Below are 21,259 nucleotides of genomic sequence, written 5' to 3'. Positions count from 1 at the left end.
GGTATCCTAAAATGTATTATTGAATACTTCTGTCCATAGTTGCTTATCACCAACGAGACTGTCACTATGACAATGCAAAATGTTTTGAAAACTGAAACTGCAATTCTGAAAGCTTATCAGCCTTACTAGAAAGTCATTCCATTTTTAAAAGACACTTCTTTGAGAAAATAATTTCAGACAAAGCGTTGGCATGTCTGAAAATAATTTCAGACACCTTGGGAATGACTTTGCAGTGGAAGACCCTGTGCATGCACCCTGCTATCCCCAAAAAAGTGTCAACAAATAATCTCTTACATTTTAAAAATCACTATGAAGATAACCCCCACTGTTCCATGGAAAATTCATGCAACTTAGAGAAAGATCTTTATGAGTATGTATATAATCAAAGATGACTTAAACATCCGATAAAATCTGTCTTCCAAAAGGGCCTGGAAACTGTAAAATAAAATGGATGTCAAATGGACAAGGCCTTATTGAAGTGAGGAGAAAAAATAATTTCAATCTTCAAAGAATCTTTTCAATAAAGTAGACAAGCTGCAAAGCATTCAGATTCCTCTGATATTTTAACAGTCACATTCTTAAAAACTGATGGTTTCAAATGGTAGGAAAAAAATAGTACCTTTATTATCAAAATATCTAAGGTTGGCATTGTTATCTTCCTTTCAGAATAAGGTACAAAGTCCCTAACTGTTGTGTGTTGGTGATACTGAACTTCCTGTACCCAAAATTCAGTGATCCAGAAAGTATAAAACACTCCCATCCTGGTGTTCCATTTTATTGGTTCTGGTTCATAAGATTTTAAACTATAGAATATCATTTCCTACACCAAACTTTAATCTCCAAGTGAGACAGGAGATTAATACCTTTGAACAGGCTAGTTTTTGACCAGTTGTTCACTGCCTATGCCAAAGCTGAGGAAGGCTTATAAGATTTATACAAAAATCTTAAAGAATATCAATGGAAAAAGAAAACAAAAGCCTTCCTCCATTTTCCAAACCAAGAAAATGAGGGTATGGGGGCTGTGTGCGGAGGGGAAGAGAACATTCAATTTGGGAAAGATGGGAGTAAAAAGGTAGAAGCATACTAAAGGGGGGTAGAGAGGACTGAAGGACAAGTGTCAGGGAGGAAAAAAGAAAGGAGAAAAATAAGAAGATAAGCAATAAGTTTGTTACAAATACAAAGCAATGGAACTTTATCTGTCTCCCAAGCAAATCTGTACTTGTAAAGTTCAGCAGCACTGTCCTCACACTTTTCTTGGTTCTCAGTGACCTCCTATAGGCAGACGCCTCAGGGTAATGACTGCAGATACACCCCAGGGACAAAGGTGCCTTCCTCAGTCCCTTGGCAGCCTGGAAAAACATTTCAAGCTGGTGATATTTAAATCCTAGATATTGTGGGAAATGACTGTCCATGATAATACTACGACTACTATGATTAGCATATTTGAACTATAATAGTAATTCTGTTTTGCACAATTTAAAAGTATCATTTTTTTTTTATTTAACCAACAAAAGCAGATATACTCTGTATGGTAGTTTGCAAGTATACCTCCATACAGAAGTATTTACCTTCAAAGGTTTTAAAAACAAAAAATTTCTAATCACATGTATCAGGACTCTCTGGTACACAAATGTGCACATATCTACCATAAATACGGTAATTCATAAATTAATACTTCACTAAATCACACACACTCATCAAATATTTATTCTATGCCCACTATGTGCTAAGAACACAGTTTTTGTTATGTGTCCCTACTATGAAATGGTGTACAGAGGCAACAAATAACCCAACTGTAAGTGGAAAAGTATCAGGCTTTTTTGTCTTCCCGCCATTAGGATTGTTGATGGATCCTTGTGGTCCTAATGCATGCCTGATGGCGGGCACCTGGAGAAGGGTGGGGGCATGCATAAGTGGGTACACCTGTGCTGAGAGACTGGGCTTATAAGGGCGGCATCAAGGGGATGCCAGCAGGAGGCCCATGAGAGAAGCGGAGAGTAGGCAAGTGAAGGCTGGAGAGCCAGAGTGAAGACTTGCTGGGGGCTGGGAGGCCTGCCAGCCTCCTGCCCCCCGCTCCCCTGCTTGCTGTGTACCTGGTAAATCCCAATAAAAGCCTGCAAAAGCCACTGAGGGTTCCAGGACTCCTTACTCTGTCTGCTTGGGTCATAGAGAACCTGCACTGTGCTCATTCCTGCCGCTACACCAACTTTATCATTATGAACAGTTAAAATTCTACATGGAATACAGCCAGTAACAAGGTGGGTAGCATGTAGTTTGGGAGTGGATGAGTGATGGGAATATCAGGAAAGCTACACAGAGGATGTGCCTTCTGAACGCTAATCTGAATCATGAGAAAACCATCCATTTGCCAGAGGAAGGAAAAGAGAACATTTCAGGAGAAAGAATAACTAGCAGGTATAAAATTCCCAATGATGGACAAAACGTGTCAGGGAAAGAAAGAGATGGTGGTCTGTTTCCTAGGCCTTAAGTATATTTTCTTTATACAAGAATAACTCAATGTTACTGAAGGTCAAACTAAACATGATTATTACTTTTATTATGTATCTGGTGCTATTTCAAGCACTTCATTATCAATTAACATCTTTAATCCTCATAACACTAGGAACCAGACACTTTCCACCTATATCTTAAAAATGAGGAAAATGCAATATACAAAAATGTTAAACAACATACTCAGGGTAAATAATTTAGAGGGGCATTTGACATACACAGTGTGACCTCTACTCCCCTTTTATGAGGCTCACCTGGTGAAGCAAGTCAATCAGCTGTTTCGTGGTGCAAACAAACTGTCCTCTGTCAACCCTTCAAGATTCTAGTTATTAGAGTAATTCCAGTGTCAGGAATGAAACAGTAAATTAAGACAATGTAGGGCCAGGATGGCACAGAGCAGGATCTCCATGATCCGAGCAGACGGGTAAAGGAGAGTCCTGGAGCCCTCGGTGGCTTTTTCAGGCTTTTATTGGGATTTTACCAGGTACATGGCAGGCAGGGGTGCTGGGGGGCAGGGGTCAAAGGGCTGACAGGCCTCCCAGCCCCCGGTGAGTCTTCACTCTTCCGGGGCTCTCCAGCATTCTCTCGTGGTTCCATTCTCTTTCTCTTCTGGTTCTTTTTCATTCTCATTCTCAAGTTCCCCTGGCGTCCCCGTGATGCTGCCCTTATAGTCCCATCTCAACCCAGGTGTACCCACCTACAGATGCCCACATCCCACTCCAGGTGTCCGCCATCAGGCAGCATTCAGGACGGCAGGGATCCATCATCGATGCTAATGGCAGGAGGGCAGAAAAGCCTGCTAATTACTTAGCCTGCAGACAGGAACACATAAACATTATTAACATCCACCTCTACTCTTTCAGACATTATGGAAGTATCTAGAGATAAATTTTCTGAAAGAAAATTCTAGTACTAAAACTCTCCAAAATAGTTTTTAAAAGGAGAGGGAAGTGAAATATAAATAACGATACATAGTATCAAATCTTATCCATAACACCCAACACTTAAGAGGTAATTAGTGAAAACTAGTTACAAAATAGTATATTATCATTTTTTTCTATTAAGACAAGCTTTGTTGACATAGTATGAATAACTTACTATTTTCAAACTCACTGATTCAATTCTCCATTTGGTGTAGTCTACTTCCAAAGCTTTCTCTAGAATTCTTCATCTCACTGGTTAAGAGCTTTACATCATGAGTCTCTTTCTTATTTTAAAGCTTCAATTTCTACCTTGTGTTCATTGATTTTTTCCTATCTCATTTATTTTTCTGAATTTTGACTATTTCCTTGATTAGCTTTTCTGACTTCTCGTGTGATTGTGACTTGAATTTCTGGGTTATTTTCTGTCTGTGAGCTTCTTCAATGTAGCAATTCTGAACTCTCTACCTGATTAAGGAGGTGTAATTATCCACGATTTTTGTGGTTGGATTCTGGAAAGCTGTTCTTGCCTGGTAAGTGTCATATCTCCTGAGGTCTTAAGTTTCCACCTGTTATTTTTTCCTACACATTTTCTACTTGAAGTCTATCTTTTTTCTGTTGAAGTCTTCTCTAGTCTTTCAATATTCAAGGGATGCTCAAGCCCCCCTCCTAGACACAGGCCTCTCCTCTAGTGAAGTGTGCCAGTGTTAGATGGTTCTCTTGGCAGTGAAGCCAAGAACCTCCACTATCAGTAACTTGGTACCTTCCACTTCACCCTTAATAAGCAGCCAAGCCACCTGCTCTGGAGGAGACCCACAGCCTTGCCCAGATGCTGTTACTGTCACTATTGCTTCCATAAGGGGATGCTACTTCACCGCTTGAGATGTGCAGCCAGCAGGAATCCACAGCAGCATTGCCACTGCCTCTATGTCACCCACCAGGTCTACAGACTAGACACTGCTGGCTGCCATATTCACCACATCTGTGTTACTGCCAGTGGACACTATGTATATTACCTTAGAGTCTGACACTGTGGACTAGTTCACCCCTCCACCAGAATGCCCTCTGAAGCACTGAGGGTCTGATGTCTTTTTCATATTTTCTTGTTTTTAGTTGATGCCTTTTCACTTTAGATGAGCTCCTTTAGCAGTTTTGGCAATACCATATTAGTAGTAATAAACTTCTTTAATATTTGCTAATCTGGAAAGCTATGAATCCTTCCTTCAAATATGAATGACAATGTTGCCAATTTTTCCTTTCGGGACTCTGGTATATCATGACACTCCCTTCTGGTCTATAAGGTTCCTGTTGAAAAACCGCTGGTAACCGTAAGGAATTTCCCTTTTATGATATACACTGCTTTCCTCATGCTTATTTGTAATTCTGTGGGGTTTTTGTACCCAGATAGCTGCTTTTTCCTCCAGATGAGATAAATTTTCAGGGATTATTCCCTCAAATATTTTTTTTAATTATATATATTTTACATCATTTTCCATTTTTGTACAATGAATGCATTTTCATCTTGGTTATTGTCCCCATGAAATTCCCATCCCCCTTGTTTTGATTCTCCTCCTTTCTCCCCCACTGTAGTGTGTCTCTGGTTTACAGTTGCCTGCTGATTTTGATTTTTACTTTATTATAATTAGTCTTTTTCCTGATCTCTCCAGGTTTTCTAAGTTCCTGCTATGAGTGAGACCATCTGGTGTTTTTCTTTTTCTTTCTGTCTTATTTCACTGAGCATAATCCCTTCCAGCCCCATCCATGTTGCTGCAATGGGATATTACTCAGCAATCAAAAAAGATAAACTCCCTCAAATACTTTTTCTGGACCTTTCTCTCCCTGTTCTACAGTGCAACTATTATTTCTCTTGATATTTTCCCAGCGGTCTCCCAAGGTATTTTCTTTCATTTTTTCTTTTTCTATTTTGATGTTATTGTTGCATAAGTTCTATTGCTTTGTCTCCCCACATACCTGTGCTTCACATCTGTGCTTCCTTCAGTCTGCTTTTGCAACACTTCATTGTATTTTTTTAAATTTTTATTATTGTCTTTCTCAGCTCTGTGATTTCTATGTGATTCTTCCTAAAGTTTTCTAGTATATTCTCTCTCTCCTGAAATTAGTAAGCATCTTAATCACCATTTATTTGAACCCTTCTTCAGGTAGTTTGCTTATTTCCATTTCTTTAGGGTCTTTTTCCAGAGTTTGGTTTTGCTCTTGCATTTTGAAGTATAGTCTTCTCTTTCCCCATGTTGCCTGATTTTCTATGTTTACTTCAGTGTTTCAGGCAATACTACCACCTATTCTTGTGCTATGGGATTGGTCTTAAAGTGGTGATGCCGCATTCTGTTCAGGAGCACCACCCGTCTCCTCTGGTTCCGTGAGTTAGTCTCTCAGATTGTGTCCCCTTTGTGGACTGTACCCACCCACCTGTTTTTCAGGGCAGTACTATGGGTAGGGGTGTCTCCCTGGCCAGGTAGTGGCATATTGTTTAGGTTTGGCCTCTGCCTAGGACAAAGGTATATTCAGTGGGTTGTGCTGCAGGTCCAGTTTTGACTTTAGGCTGATACAAGTTGCTGCAGAATGTGAGAAAGTGCACCTATGCCACCTGCAACATTAGTGCTTACTGGGTCAGCAGCAGTATGCATGCTGTCAGCAGTCTATGGTGCCAGGCAGGCAGCATACAGCAGGAGGCATGGTCCTTAGCTACCTACTTGGCAGGAGGTGTGCTGAAGTGGCTGGCCTAGTAATAGTAACACAGTGCAAGCCTGCAAGGACTGGCTTTGAGGCTGTTAGGCCAAAGAGGAGGTGAAGGTCACAAAGGCAGTGTAGTAGCCATAGTCACTCAGAGGGAGAGGTGGGGCCATCCTTGGAGGCAGCAGAGGATCTGAGCTGTGGGCTACAGGATATTCAGGAAACAGAGTATACACATGGCGCCTGGCTGGAGGAAGGGATACCTTCTAGCGGCTATATAATGGGAGGTCCCATGGGTACTTGCTGGCTGTTGGGGTATGGTTTGCTTGCTAGCAGGCAGGTGATAGTTTTCCATGTAGGGGCCAGACCTGCTTGTGTGCCAAGATCGGGTCCTTTTGATTGCTACCACTTGACTCCTAGTTACCTTGCCTACTTTCCTGGGGTGAGAAGAGTTCTCATCAAGGATTTGCTGTCAAGGTGTAATAATTATGGAGGGTGGATTCCGAGATGGCAACTACCCATATGGTTATCAGTCATGTTGGGAAAGGTTGCCAAGATGGCACCCACTGGTGAAACTAACTCTGGATAATCCCCATGTTGATGCTTTAAGGATAGTTGGATTTCTTCACCTATGGGTCACATGCTCTTCACATTGATATATAACTACATTCAGTCCCTGGGCAAGTGAGTCTACACATGGGCATACTAAAGACTAGTTCTTATTCTCTATTTTTCCTCAGCTTCCTATTACTCACTTCCCTCTGGCTCTCAATGCAATAGTTTCAAGGGCTCACCTCCATTATCATGGATCATAGGATGGAGGTATCAGGTATAAGGCACAACCTTCCCTCAGCTCCCATAGAAACATTTTCTGCACCTTAGTGATCTTTTCCTGATTGTGCTTTGTTGTTTCCAGGCTGGAATTTTTTCCTTGACAAAAGCATATTGTTCTCACCTATCCATCCAGGTGCTGCTGCTTTATCCTATGTTGTAGAGGTTCCATTCACACAGGTTTCAGAACCTCTTCTGAGGAGATTAATCCACATTTAGGTATAGTTTTGTTATTATTGTCATAGAAAGTGAGCACAAGTTCTCTCTATCCTGCCACCTCTCCTAAATAAATAATTTATTATTTCTTTCTAGGAAAATTCACTAGGATTCAAATATATGTAAGTTATTTATCATAAATATTTTTTATAATGGCCTAGATACATTATTTAATAGAACATGTGTGGGTAGCTCCATCATCGCACACATTTCATCAGTTTAATTTTCAAAAACAAATATTTAAATTTAGGATAATTATGATCTTAGTTTTTTCCACAATTCAACCTTCAAAAGACAGATGCACTCAATTTTGTTCTACAGAGTGAACTTCCCACTGCTCAAAGAAATGCTTCCAAATTAAGTTACTGCTTTTCCTCCCCAAACTCAGAAATGTGTCAACATATCCCTGAATTAATTTCATGTTAACTTCTGTGCAATATAGAAGCATCTACCACAGCACAATATTTTATTTCATACTTCCTCTGAGAAGGCTTCTATTATGTTGAAGGTTTAGATTATATGCCATTCCTCTTTCATTGGGATCCTGGATTTCCTTACCAAAGCACTTCACTCCTTAAGCACTGCCTGTTTTCTTGATTCTGCCTTCTTGGTACTACAAACCTCCCTGGCATAAGCACCATGATCTTTGTATATAGCTATGACTGTCCAGCAATTAGTGCAGTGTCTATACCAAGTCACTACTAAGTAGTCAATAAGTAGCTGTAGAAGGAAGTTCCTATGATGAGCATCATAAGGAAATCATGATCAGTTGGAATGACTTAAGAGGCAGGAAGCTCAATTAAAAGGATAAAGCCATACTTTCATGTGAAAAATAATCCTGAGCAATTCTTTCTAATCCACAATGGGCAAGTGTGCACTTCTTCAATTTACGGAAGTATAATCTGAAGCAGTCAGGGTGTGGTATATTTGGTAAAATACATAATCAAAAGCTAATCCAACTCCACTTTTACTAAATCCTGAATCATAAACTTTCAACGCCTTTTTTCATTCTACCACACCTATTCTACTTGGCAAGATGCTTTACCTTCTTTTTTTTTTTGAGAACTTCACACAAACACACACATACAAACTTGAGACTTAACATCACTACTCAGAATAGAAAGGTGTAGTTCTCTTAAAAAGTACATCTTAAATTAATTAGAACCTAATTTTCTAAACTATGATCCAGGCAACTAGTGCACTGGTTCTCACAAGACTCAGAATCACCTGCAAGCCTAGGTGAGACACAGAGCAGGAGCCCCACCTTCACAGGCTCTGATTTGGGGTAAAGCCCAGCTGATGGTGTTGTTGCTGGTCCTGGGATCACTAATACCCATACTGTGCTGTTAACAAATGCCCTATGAGGGGGAAATAACCATTCTCAAACACTGCTGGAAATTGGTATATATTCCCTATGCCCTCTTAAAATTTCACTGTACACATTAGCATATTAAAAACTCTGAAAACTTCTGCAGTGAATTAACAGTTTTACATTGTTTTATCAAGCATTACTTAACCCTGACATCAAAGAACAATTATAAACATCTTACCATCCTCTATAGAATACACTTGGGAAAAATCTACATTTGACTATTTAAAGCTGCTTGCTTAAAATGGATTTTAGCAGAAAATAATTCCATTCTTGGAAAAATTTCAACTTCTTAACCATGATAATTCCTCTCCAAATAAAATATTGTATCAACATTAAGCACAGTTCACAAGATCATGTGTATCATTTCTTGTAGAGTTAAACTATGTAGTTCCTGGTGTAAAGTAATTATCAAGAACACTTAATGCTTCAGTCATTAATTTCATTAATTAGGGGCCACCCTGGTGGCCAAGGGGTTAAGTATCAGTACTACAAGCACTGCGGCCTGAGTTCGATCCCGACCAGGGAGCTAACCCACATAGCCCAGCAGTCCTCTCCTGTCTAGCCCGCTGTTCCCCTCAACAGTGTATTTCAGTAGATCTTCCTGTTCTGCTCCCCACTCTGACTCTGGTGAATCCTCTTACCTCCCACCCCGCACCTCTGGCCTACACCCCAGTTCTTCTACACAAAAATAACTATTTGTAAAAATTGGATTAATTAGAAGTAATTTAACATCATTTTGAATTTCAATCACTGAGGGATACAAATCTACCTCATTTGTTCACATTTACTAATAAAATGCTTAAAGCAATTGAGTGAAAGTCCTTCAGTACGTTTAGGTCAAAGTATTTTCTCATACATGGCCTTATATCTGGTGCTAAAAAACACTGCCCGACGCCTACATGCAGGCATTTTACTCTGTTAAGATGAGTTAATTTGCTGAGAAAAGGAGCAGCAAAGTGAGTCATTAGTTCATGGAATTAGGTGATGACATGCCTTTTGACTCATGTTCCAGTCATCTCTCTTTTCCACTATATGCTCAGTGGTAACTTTTACATTTACTGTGCTTGTCTTACCTAGCAACTTTTGTTTTTCTCTTTCTTTTTTTTTTAAAGAAGGTTTTTTTTTTAATATTTATTTGTTTGTTTGTTTGTTTATATAAGCACTGGGTACAGTCAGAAGCGCGGAGGGTGAGAGAATTCACCAGAGCCAGAGCAGGGAGCAGAGCAGGCAGAAGGAGCGAAGTACACTGCTGAGGGGAGCAGCGGGCGGCAGCAGAGGTCTGCGCGCCATGTGGGACCCTCCTCCGGTGGCCGCGGAGCAGCCGGGGATCAAACCAGTGCTGCAGAGGCTGCGGGCAGCTTCGCAACCCAGCACTCAACCGCTGCGCCACCGGGGAGGCCCTTTTCTCTTTCTTTTTAATTACAAAAATTGTAAGTAAAAATTCATCTTTCAAATCTTTCACTTTATAGTACAAACATAAGATCTGGATACTGCTCTATTAGAAGCTATGCACTGGCTTCCTTAAGAACAGCAAGAATGGAACCTCTTCTGGTGGCACAGGCGGTTGAGCACAGCAATGTGAAGCTGTCTGCAGCCTCTGCAGCACTGGTTCGATCCTGGCCACCGGCGAGGGTCCCACATGGCACGGCAGACCTCTCCTGTCACGCCCGCTGCTCCCCTCAGCAGTGTATTTTGTCAGTCTGCCTGTTCTGTTCCCCACTTGGTCTCTGGTGAATCCTCTCACCCTCCTGCACATCTGGCCTGTACCCTGGTTCTTGTATAAATAAATAAATAAATCTTTAAAAAAAACAAACAGCAAGAATGAATTACTAAGGAAAAGAAAAGAATTAGTTCTGAATGAAAGACTCAGTGAATATATAATATGATTTAAAGAACATAAGCTCCATGAAGAAAATACTTTTGTCAGCTCTATTATCTAGAGTTTGGTATACCATACTATTCCACTGGTATGTGCTAAATGTGTGAATATATGACTGAGATGCAGTAATTTTAAAACAGCACAGAAATACAAATCATATGGTTAAGAGAGTTCAGTCATTTATATAAACTTCATTAGATTTCCAAAGGGCAATAGAGACTTTATATAACAATCATACTGTCCAATGTCAAAGATACAGAAACTAGAGCTTTAAACTCTTATCTTCCAAAAGAAGGTGCTTTTACTGCTCAAATGTCAACTAACTGGACTAGAGAAACACCACAGGGATTAGGAAAGGGATAAGGTGAATGCTGCTTACCAGAATATCATTTCAGGAACAGTATTCATTTAATGATCCAAATTAGATTATATTTCATGTTAGGAAATTTACTTGCTTAAAAGAACCATTTTTTTTGGAGAATTCAGTATTTTGACTTATTTTTGTAATTATATCATTTTGAAAGTAGTAATACGCTTCTTTATTAAATAATGTAATAGATGTAGCTAGAGAATTGACATATTTTTGGCAAATGATCTCAAAGTTACTATATTTTAATTCCTACATTTTATTGGCAAAATTGCTACTTTTGAAAGTACTAGGTTTTCACTGAAATCTCTAAGACTAATATAAAACTATTCATTTCAGTTCAACAATTTAATATTATGAGTATATATTTACCTTTCCTGTGGGTAGGCAGAATAAAATTTATCTTAAATTACTAATAACAGACTTCTGACAGGAGGCAGGGTAGCAATTATGTATCTGTTTCCATTTTTATTATTGTACAAACTTTCCAGATGTTCCTTCTTCATTGGTATTCCCCAAAGAATACATTTACTAGGTTTCTTTTATAATCACCTGACTAATAATAACAGTAACTGAATAGAAAAACTTAATAGGAATCTCAATGATTCTGTATTTTTTATACTGCAAGAAAATATGAAATCCATGAGAAACACCACCCCTATGAGAAAGACTTAACCAAACCAGAACAAGGACTCAGCAGGAAAGTACTACGGTAAAAAGAACAAAATTAGCAGGAAGACAATCTGGCAGCAGTCTGGCCTCTAGTGAGCTTTTCTGCATATTGAAAAAAGACCCTATGATTGCAGGTGTGCAAATGACCACACTTCACAAAGCAATATTATCCACAAAATCCCTTCAACCCTGATGTAACCTCAACATTCTTCGCAAGCTATAGACTCTACCACTAGTAGACTAAAGTCAAGTCTCATACCAGATTTCTAATTAGTGCATACCTAAATAACTATAATATAATGTTTTAATTATGTCTTACAATGTAGCTTCAAAATTCTAAGCTCTGCATTTAGCACCATTTTGTCATTTTATTTAGTCATTTGAAGAGAGGGAATATGAAGTTCATATTCTTTTCATGAAATCATTTTAAAAACATATTTTTACCAAATGTAAATTTCAGGTCTTGTTCCAATAATCAATTGGAACTGAAATGAAAAATAAGCACTATTGCATGCCTATCTTTAAGGCGTAGAACAAGAGGGGAAAGTGTTTCTTTGTTGTGGTAGTTTTTAATTCTCCATAAATGTCATGTGTATTTATGAGTTTTGTTTTTATTTTCTTATTAAAATGATTTCATTCATATGCAATCAAATCCACTTTGTTGCATTGTGGGAAAAACACTCTGACAACTGTAGCCACTTTGATTTAGTCCCCAACATATTCCAACACAAATGCTAAGTCTAAGAAGCCAGTCACTGTAATCCACTTCCCTCATTAATGATGGTTTTGGAATTCTTGTCAGTAAGAAGAAAGGGCGTCTCTGCTACAGGGATTCTGGAAAAGGGTTTCTTCCATATTAAGGAAGCACCATAATACAAGACAATTCTTTCTTTAGAAATGTTCCCTCTCTAAGGAGGTATGAGTTGCTAAAGGCTAACGGATGCGGCTAACCCAGAGTGTCAAAACACAGTCAAGAACCCAAGTCCGCATTGGCATTAATGAGCCTCTTGTCTAAATCAGTTAGCTCTGGCATCACCCTGGTTGGACATTCACTTAAGGAAGACTAAACTCATTCCCTGTTCTAGTCAGTTTGACTTGGAATTTTTTTACGATGCAAAATTACTCTGATATACCAACGAAATGTCATTTTAAAAATTAGGTAAAATGATCCAAGGACTTCCTATCTACAAAATTCAGTGATTAATAAAGTTTCATAAAGTTTGAATATTACATAGAACATTACTAAAATTCACAGATAAAAATAAAAATTTACCTAATATAAAAATACTTTCACTCAAAAATAAATCACTGACGTTCCCATGCTGACTTCTTCATTTAACAAAAAAGGTTTTTGTAAATTAAATTGAATACGGTTCTAATGTGTCTGCCTTCACAATTAAATGTATTCATTCACTGGGAAAATTAAGTCTCTAAAATACCACATAGGTAGTAAAATAGAGTTCTGATCTTATCATTTGTTGACTCCAAAAAGATTTTTGGGAATTAACTAGGAGATCGAACAAACATACCAATAAAATATCATATAAGTGTAACATTTTATCTGCATTTTGAGCTAAACCATGTAGTGGCTGAAGTCTGCAAGCTCTTAGGTAATTAAAATATTCACTCTTTTCTCATGTTCAGTGTCCACTAAAGAAATCATATGTGAATCAAACTGTTACCATATCATAAAATAATTTGCTACCAAAGAATCACATAAAAGCACCAAAAAGAGACTATCTAATTAACTGGGAAGTTCATGGAGAAGGAAAAATTTCTGCTGAGGAATGTTTCCTTAGCTTCATCCTGAAAGGATGCATGCATGGAAAACACTGCTAATAAACAAGCTAGTTAGAATGAAGTTTCAAGTTAATGCATCTAAATCCAAATAAAAACGTTTTAAACTAATACAAATAAAAATGGTTTAAACTATCAAATATTTGAATAAGTAGCTTAATTATACATTTGATTTTACTTCACTTTTTGAAAGAAACAACCACCAAATCAGAGTCTGAGTTTGAAAAACTAAAAGGAAAATAAGATAAACCATTCTTCAATCTGTAGGCTGTTCAGGTAGGAACTCTAACTTTTTTCACATCTCAGGCAGAAAACAGCCCTGAGAAGTAAGTGCAGGGTCAATATTATGCCACAAACAGAGTTTGGACTGTATATGCACTATAGGGTTCTCAGCATAAAATTTCACATCTTTTTATTTTTATTTCATAAACTCTGACAAGTATTTCCTTCTCCTAGTTGTCTCTGAGACTCAATTTCCAGCCACCAGTTCCCTAAAGTGAGGGCAGAGCTCCCCAAAGCTCTGATGTAAAAAAACAACTTTGCCCTCAACTTTTTTCTAAGCTCGTACACATTTAGCTATGGAATCTGGCTGCCCAGCGAGAAAGAAGCATGGAAGTGAAAGGAACCAAAGTTAATTTTCCATTAAGTCATTCCTCCCACCAACCCCTTAATAACAATGAACCCTTTCCCTTTGCCCACTGCACTCTAGTCTTAGCCAAAATTTTCAAAAGTAACTTTGTCACAGAATTCCTTAAGGCCTATGTTGCTCTTCAGGGAGGAGAATTTAGACTATGTACTGAGAAATGACACCATACCTCAATAACAAATAATTTCAAAATATTTCAATTAAGCATTTAAATGAGTTCCTGGTAACATAAACAGCAGTTACTGTGGAAATATTTGACAAACACCAAAAATTAACTCTAAAACATTTCTTTCATGACTCAAGTATATTTTAACTAGGATGGAAAATTATAATTCTGTGTAAAACATATATTTTAGGAATATAATTTCCCATTTGAATGCAATCATAATCCAAAGATTAGCTGACAGGAAAGTTGCCCCATCATTGTGGAAAGAACACTGAGAGTATTACACTAAAAAGCCTTAGAAACCTCCCAAATGGCTCAACAACTGATGAGCTAATGTGTTGTTCAGGAAACCAGGTGAAGGTGAACAGGTCCCGTACCTGGCTAGCTTGGACTGCACTCCTGGAATGCACTCAAACTAGTCATTCAGGTGCCAAGCCTATGACAACGATGTTTCAATAAGCTCCAAGGCTTATTGAGTAAAGCAGGCTTATTCAAGAAGGTCTCTAAGGACTCACCTTGGCCCAAACCTGTCTGTGCTATTGTTGCTATAATGCCCTCCCCACAACCCAGTGACAAAAGGTCACAGCTGTTCTCACTGAAAGAGGACAAGGAAAAAAGGTAACAGGTCATCTCCTATTCTTTCTTATACTTCCTCATTTACTTCTTGCCTATCTAGTCCATCTTCTTCACTATCCTTTTTTCTCTTCTCCAATTTCTCCTTTTCCTTTCAATTTACTAAAATGCCTATCTACCCAACCACGGTTAAAGTACTAAGTGTGCCAGGGAAAAATACTAAATGTGCATTTCACAGTCCAGTAAAAACTCTACAAATAATAAACATATAGAAAGGAGTGTATCCTCACCTGTGGGAAGGAGAATTGAAAGATTCACTTACCACCTGAATATTTAAGCATAACATGAAGCAGCCCAAATATTTTTTTTAATTTGCTGTTTATACATGGTTTCACCCAATACAAAAGAAAAAAATTATAAACGTTTTATAGTTACAACTAATACTTACAAATAACTTATAGATCCTATATGCTTGCCGATTATAATTAAATGCATACAATTTAGCACTTGTATTGTGTGCATTCCTATGTTCATATTGCTTAGTATAATTCCCAGCAACTAACAGATACTCACGTTTTGTGGAATTGACTTTAATAGCTTATGTCTACTGACGTGTTATTCAATTCTTACTGATTTTGACTCCTTTAAGATCCTACAGGCGGGAACCACTTCTATTATCTGAAACAATTTTAACACTTTTTCATGAATTTTGGTTGGTATTATAGATTGGATTTAATTTTTATTATATATATATAAATTATACACCTAATAATGATATATATAATTATATTTAATAACTTATTAGGCATTATAATTACCTAATACATATACAGCTATGTATATAAATATATATATATCTCACCCAGCTGAAATTATTTCTTGAGAAGTCTTTGCTAATAGTATTTTTAAATCTTTATTTTTTCTCAATAGCAAACTTCAAAAACTCTAAATAGAACTCACCTCTCAAATGTTTGCTAGTGCTTACTAGTCACAGAGTATGTTTTCAATTAGTAGATTGCAACACCTTTTGACTTTATTTTCGCCACAATTTTCTGTGGCAATAAATTTAATTTCAAAAGAAAGCAGCTATGGATTATGGAATGCAGTATAGCTGTGTAACACATAAATAAGTCTCAGTCAGATTTAAAGCATATTAAAGAGAGTTGTGAAATATATGTGTAAACATGAAATTCTGAAGTGCTAATCCAGTGACACTTAAGTATTGGTTCCAGTTTATAAACAGATTCTTTTAAAGCTTCTAGGCAAAACCTGAAAAATAGCAATGGTACACACTGTCACAGCTGGTAAGAGTTAAAGCATACTATAGTTCTAATGATCTCTCTTCGAATCCAATATTGCAGTTATTGTGATTGTATTTCTGAAAATTCCAATTTTTCAACGTGTTATTTGGCTAAGTTAGTATTAAAGGTAGAATGAATCAGGTACTTTCTCCTAACTAGTCTAAATATACCTGTCTTTTTTATAAATGAAGTGTTTGAATATGAATTAAATTAGGCATGTATGTGATTTTTTTAAAGATTTATTCAGTTATGCATACAAGAACTGGGGTATAGTCCAGAGGTTGCGGGGAGGAGAGGATTCACCAGAGACAGAGTAGGGAACAGAACAGGCAGACTGACTGAAATACACTGCTGAGGAGAGCAGTGGGCAAGACAGGAGAGGTATGCTGCACCATGTGGTAGCTCCCCTGGCTGGCCAGGGATTGAACTTGTGCTGTAGAGGCTGCAGATAGCTTCATAGTGTTGTGCTTAACCCGTTGCACCACTAGGGAGGCCCAATGTATGTGATTTTGAAAATACCTATAACAACTGAAAATATAATTCTGACTTTGCTATTTATATTTTAACTTTAATTAAGAATCCCATTTATAAATAAGTTTAGAGAATAAGTTAGCAGAGTCAGTCCTCAATGCTGTCAATGGGTTCTTAGAAACCGTGACTAGCAAAATGACATGTAACAAAACCAATTTGTCCACAGCTTACTTGATATAAACAAGTAAGTTTATCAAGCTAAGTTCCTATGGTACATCTCTGATCACAAAAACATCACCAAACTTCTAAAAGAAAGACCCAAAATACTTTGAACATTAAACAATCATTTTTTATTCATTCATTTTCCAACCAACTTACTCAGTTCAAGGCCAAGGATGGCTGAAGCCCATCACAGAAGCTTAGGATGCAAAGTGGGCACCAGGGCTGGGCAGGATGCCCTTTAATCACGGTGGGCATCACACACTGTCACATACACATGCTGATTCTTACCAGGAACATTGAGACACGCCAATGAACCTCACATGCACATCTTCTTGATGTGGCAGGAAACTGGAGAAAATCCGTGCAGACATGGGGAGACCATTCAAACACCACACAGGCAACAGCTCCAGCCAGGAATCAACATTTTGCTCCTCTTTATAAATGACATTTAACCACAATGTTATTCAAGGACCTGCTGTACTCTTAAAAGTTCTGATCTCTTTCAAGTATTCAAAGAAAAGGTTTCAGTTGCTCATACAAATCATTATCATATCTTTATAAGAAAATTGTTTTAATCATTAGGCATTTAGTCATTTCAAACTTTTTCACGGGACACTCCGCATAATCCTGGGAATAAACAATGAGCAAAGCACTCTCTCTACCCCTGAGGAATCTATATTCTCACTGGAAAGAAGTACAGCATCCAGATTACATGCACTGGTAAATCACTCACAAATCAAGAGCTCTGTAAAGCTAAGAAAGCAAATGTCATTTGTGGATGGCAAACCACAAAATTACACTTTACAGATCAGGAAGCTAAGGTTTAAAACAGGTAACTTTCCCATGCTCACATGTCTAGTTAGTTGTGATTCTTTAATTTGAACACAAGCAGTCTAATTCCAGCACCCATGGTCTTTATTACAATGCCCTCACAAATTAGCAAAAGAAAAATAATAAGAATAACACCAATATTTCCAATATTAATTTGTCAACTGATATACAAATAACTCCCAAATTTTAACAAAATCTAAAATATTATTAGCATTGACTATACATCACTAATAGGAGGATATATTGTATAGTTTTGAAAAATTTAACAAAACATTTATAGAGCAAGAAGGCATATATATTCCTTTTCTTAATAATTCCAGTTTTAGGAATATAACCATGGGAAATAAAAGACAATAAAAATTACTTGCTAGAAAATATGCAATATTCATATTACAAACAGCACTATTTTATCATAGTCCTTGTATCTATCAACAGAGGTATGACCACATAACTTCCATTACATAAAAATGCATCATTGTTACTGAACAGGTCTGATAGGGACTAAGAAAGAAATAAAAACACCTCGTTAATCTGAAGTGGTAGATTTTGCATTATTTTTTTAAATGTAGTTTCCCATGAATGCTGTAATTTTGTACAGGAAGTATCCTGTGTAGAAGATATATATATATCCTGTGTAGAAGATACAGTGTAAAATTACAAAGCATAATATATATAAATTTTCCAGTATAAATCCTGACATACAGTAACCATTTAATCAACAGTAAGTACCATGATTTATGTACTTACTGCATGTCCTTCATATGCATTAACATCCTTAATCCTTACAACAATCCTACACTTGTATTTTACTAACATGTAGTTTACTAACAAGGAAAACAAGAAAGAGGGACGGTAAGACCTAAGTACTAAGGTTAGCTAGTTAATAAATTACAGAGCCAGGGCATATTTCAGAGCCCACACTCTGAACCATGCAATTCTGTTCCGTGGCAATAATTGTGTGAACTTGTCAAAAACTATTATTAATGGAAAGCAGAATAAGGATGTAGGTAAATAATTAGTAAAGTAAGCATAGTGTTTATGTATATAACAGTTACACGCTGTGAATTTAGGAAAGCTTCCTTTTTGAACCACAAAGACGAATCATCTTTTTAACTTTTTTTTTTTATTTTATATATTTTTACATCATTTTTCATTTTTGCACAATGTATGCATTTTCATCTTGGTTATAGTCCCCATACAATTCCCACACCATTGTCTTGATCCTACCCCCTTCTCCCCGCCCCCCAATATTGTGTGTCTGGTTTACAGTTGCTTGTTGATTTTGATTTTTACTTATTATAATTAGTCTTTTTCCTTTAAGTTCTCATTCAGAATTTTTTAAATTCTGAATTTATAAAAATGATGTCAAGAGAACATGAATAAAAAGAAAGGTAAACCCAAAATACTTTTTTTTCTTTTTCCCCCTCCCCCTGCAAATTACGTTTTTATGAAAACAAAGTTTCCTCATCATAAGAACATATCCTTACAAATGTCATAATCCTTTTAACTATGCATGAACAGATGATATTTGAGTTACTTGTCTCCAGTTTTAAATTAACTTTTCCTCACAAGCATATCTCAAACTTGTACCCTGAACTTCAGAACCAGAGTAGTCTACTAAGCATTTTCACATACATGTCTCACAGACATGACAACTGAAGATGTTCAAAATTAAGTTCTTTATATGTCTACCGCACAGTACTGATTTCCCCCATGCAGACACTCCTAACTCCATTCTTCCCACTGCCCAGAACAAAAACCTTGGCGTCATCCAGGACTCTCCTCCTTCAAATCACATATGCAATCTGCCAGCAACGTCAGGTCAGCATTTGACCCTTCTCATCACCTCCACAAAATCACTCTGGTCTATGCCAACATTTTTTTCTCTAAACTGGATTGTTAAGGTAGCTTCCTCACTACCTCCCACCTACAAGAATCCATTATTTTAAAATTTAAGTCAGATGGTGTCACTTCTCTACTTAAACTGTCCATTCTGTTTAACTCGAAGTAAATGTCAAAATCCTAAGAACCTACAAGGCTCCAGTGGTCTGGCCTGCACCTTCCCCTCCTTCCCTTCTCCGGCTTTGTCACACTGTGTTCCTGCTGTTCCCACTGTGTTCCTGCTGTTCCTCGAATAAGTCAGATCTGGCAGATTTCCATCTCAGTTCTGGCATCACCAAATTTTCCTTCAACTTGGAAATCAATCACCTAGGAATCTACACAGTTCCTTTCCCCAATGTCTTCAGTCTCTCCTATGTTCCACTCTGAGTGACCCCCTCCATCACTGTCTATTGCAGACCTTTCAACTACTACCATATGCCTCCATCTGCTAATTACTTCTCCAAAGCTGTTATGACCACCTATATTGAACAGACTTTCTTGTTTCTTTGATATACTGTCTGCCTTCCGTAATAAAACATTAAACTTCAGGCATGCAAGAATTTTGTAAAGTGTCTTCACAACCCTATATCACTTCTGAGGATATGTAGGTGCTCTATAAATATTTACTTAATTAAAAATAATTAATTAAATTAGGACAATGGTTAAAGTCCTTGTGTGAGATGAAAGGGAAGTTGCCTTAGAGCCAAACATCAAATGTTGCCACATTAAAAACTGTAAAGTTTTTTTTAACTTCTGTGTGCTTTCTTGTATATAGTATATCTCCCCTGCCTCTGACCTTTCAACATTAACACATCATTTGCATCACTAACACAGTTATCTCTCTAAAATACAGATACATCACTGCCAAATTAAAAACTCACATACCTTCCCAGTATCTACAGAATAAAACAAAAAAGTCTCAATATAATCTATAAAAGCCAGTCCAAAATTTTATGATAAGCACATATCACACAATTCCCCAAATAGTCATTCAGAACTAATTCCAGGGTTCCACTCATGTCATAATATTTTTAAACATTCATCATTTTTTTCAAGTTGTTCCTTTCCTTGAATACTCTAGCCCTTTTCTATTCCAGCCAAATGCTAAATGAAGGCCAGAATGATATGTTATCTTCACAAACTCTTTAAAAAGTTTCTTTCTCCTTCAGCATTTCCTCCCCAATACAATGAACTATATGTTAGAATTCATAGACAAAGAGTATCTGTCCCTTAACTGATTTTGAATTCTGGAGAGCTAAGAACTAGTTCAGTGAATGAGAAAACAAAACATCATCCTCTAGTAAATTTAAAATGTTCTCTACATATTGTTTCTATCATTTCTCAATATAATTTTTTACTGTAAATTAAATATTTCTAAGTTTTCAAACTGTACAAGGACATCATGAGGATGCTTTATATCCCAAAACCTATAAATTCTGTGAAAAAAATAACTTTTCACATCTCTGAATATGGTAAAATTGTGTTTACATGGAAACACTGGCACCATATTTCTGAAGAAAACTTTTTTTGGCACTCTTCACAGGGAGCCATAAATCATTTCCTTCTGCAAATGAATGTTATTGCGGGTGGGCCTTTTATACAGAGAAAATATTTGGATTCAAAGGCTCCTTTCCCTGGAGAAAGTTGTCCTGACCAAGAGGTATCACAGTTTAGCAGGTTTTTTTTTCCTCTTCTTTATTTTTTGACTGAGGTAACATTGGTTTATAACAGTGTATAAAATTCAGAGGTGGTGGTATAGCATCTAACTGCTTTAGATATATGTTACCACACCACACTGACTTCCACGTCTTCCACAATAAGCCACTGGAACCCTCAATTTTCCTCTACATCCTCTTCCTTCCCCTTTTATAGCCTCAATTCTATGGCTAGACTTCTAGGTGTTATAATTAGG

General features: G+C 37.3%; 1 protein-coding gene across 14 annotated transcripts in view; it reads right to left on the bottom strand.

The window, feature by feature from the left end:
• BMPR1B (bone morphogenetic protein receptor type 1B) overlaps nucleotides 1–21,259 on the bottom strand; it is a 461,568-nt gene that overhangs the window by 369,456 nt on the left and 70,853 nt on the right. The gene's annotated exons all lie outside the window — the stretch shown is intronic.

This window comes from Talpa occidentalis, unplaced genomic scaffold (assembly GCF_014898055.3).
Source record: "Talpa occidentalis isolate TD23 unplaced genomic scaffold, MPIMG_talOcc4v2.1 talOcc4.6, whole genome shotgun sequence".
In the NCBI taxonomy this organism is placed as follows: domain Eukaryota; kingdom Metazoa; phylum Chordata; class Mammalia; order Eulipotyphla; family Talpidae; genus Talpa; species Talpa occidentalis.
This window is presented reverse-complemented; position numbering and strand designations above follow the sequence as displayed.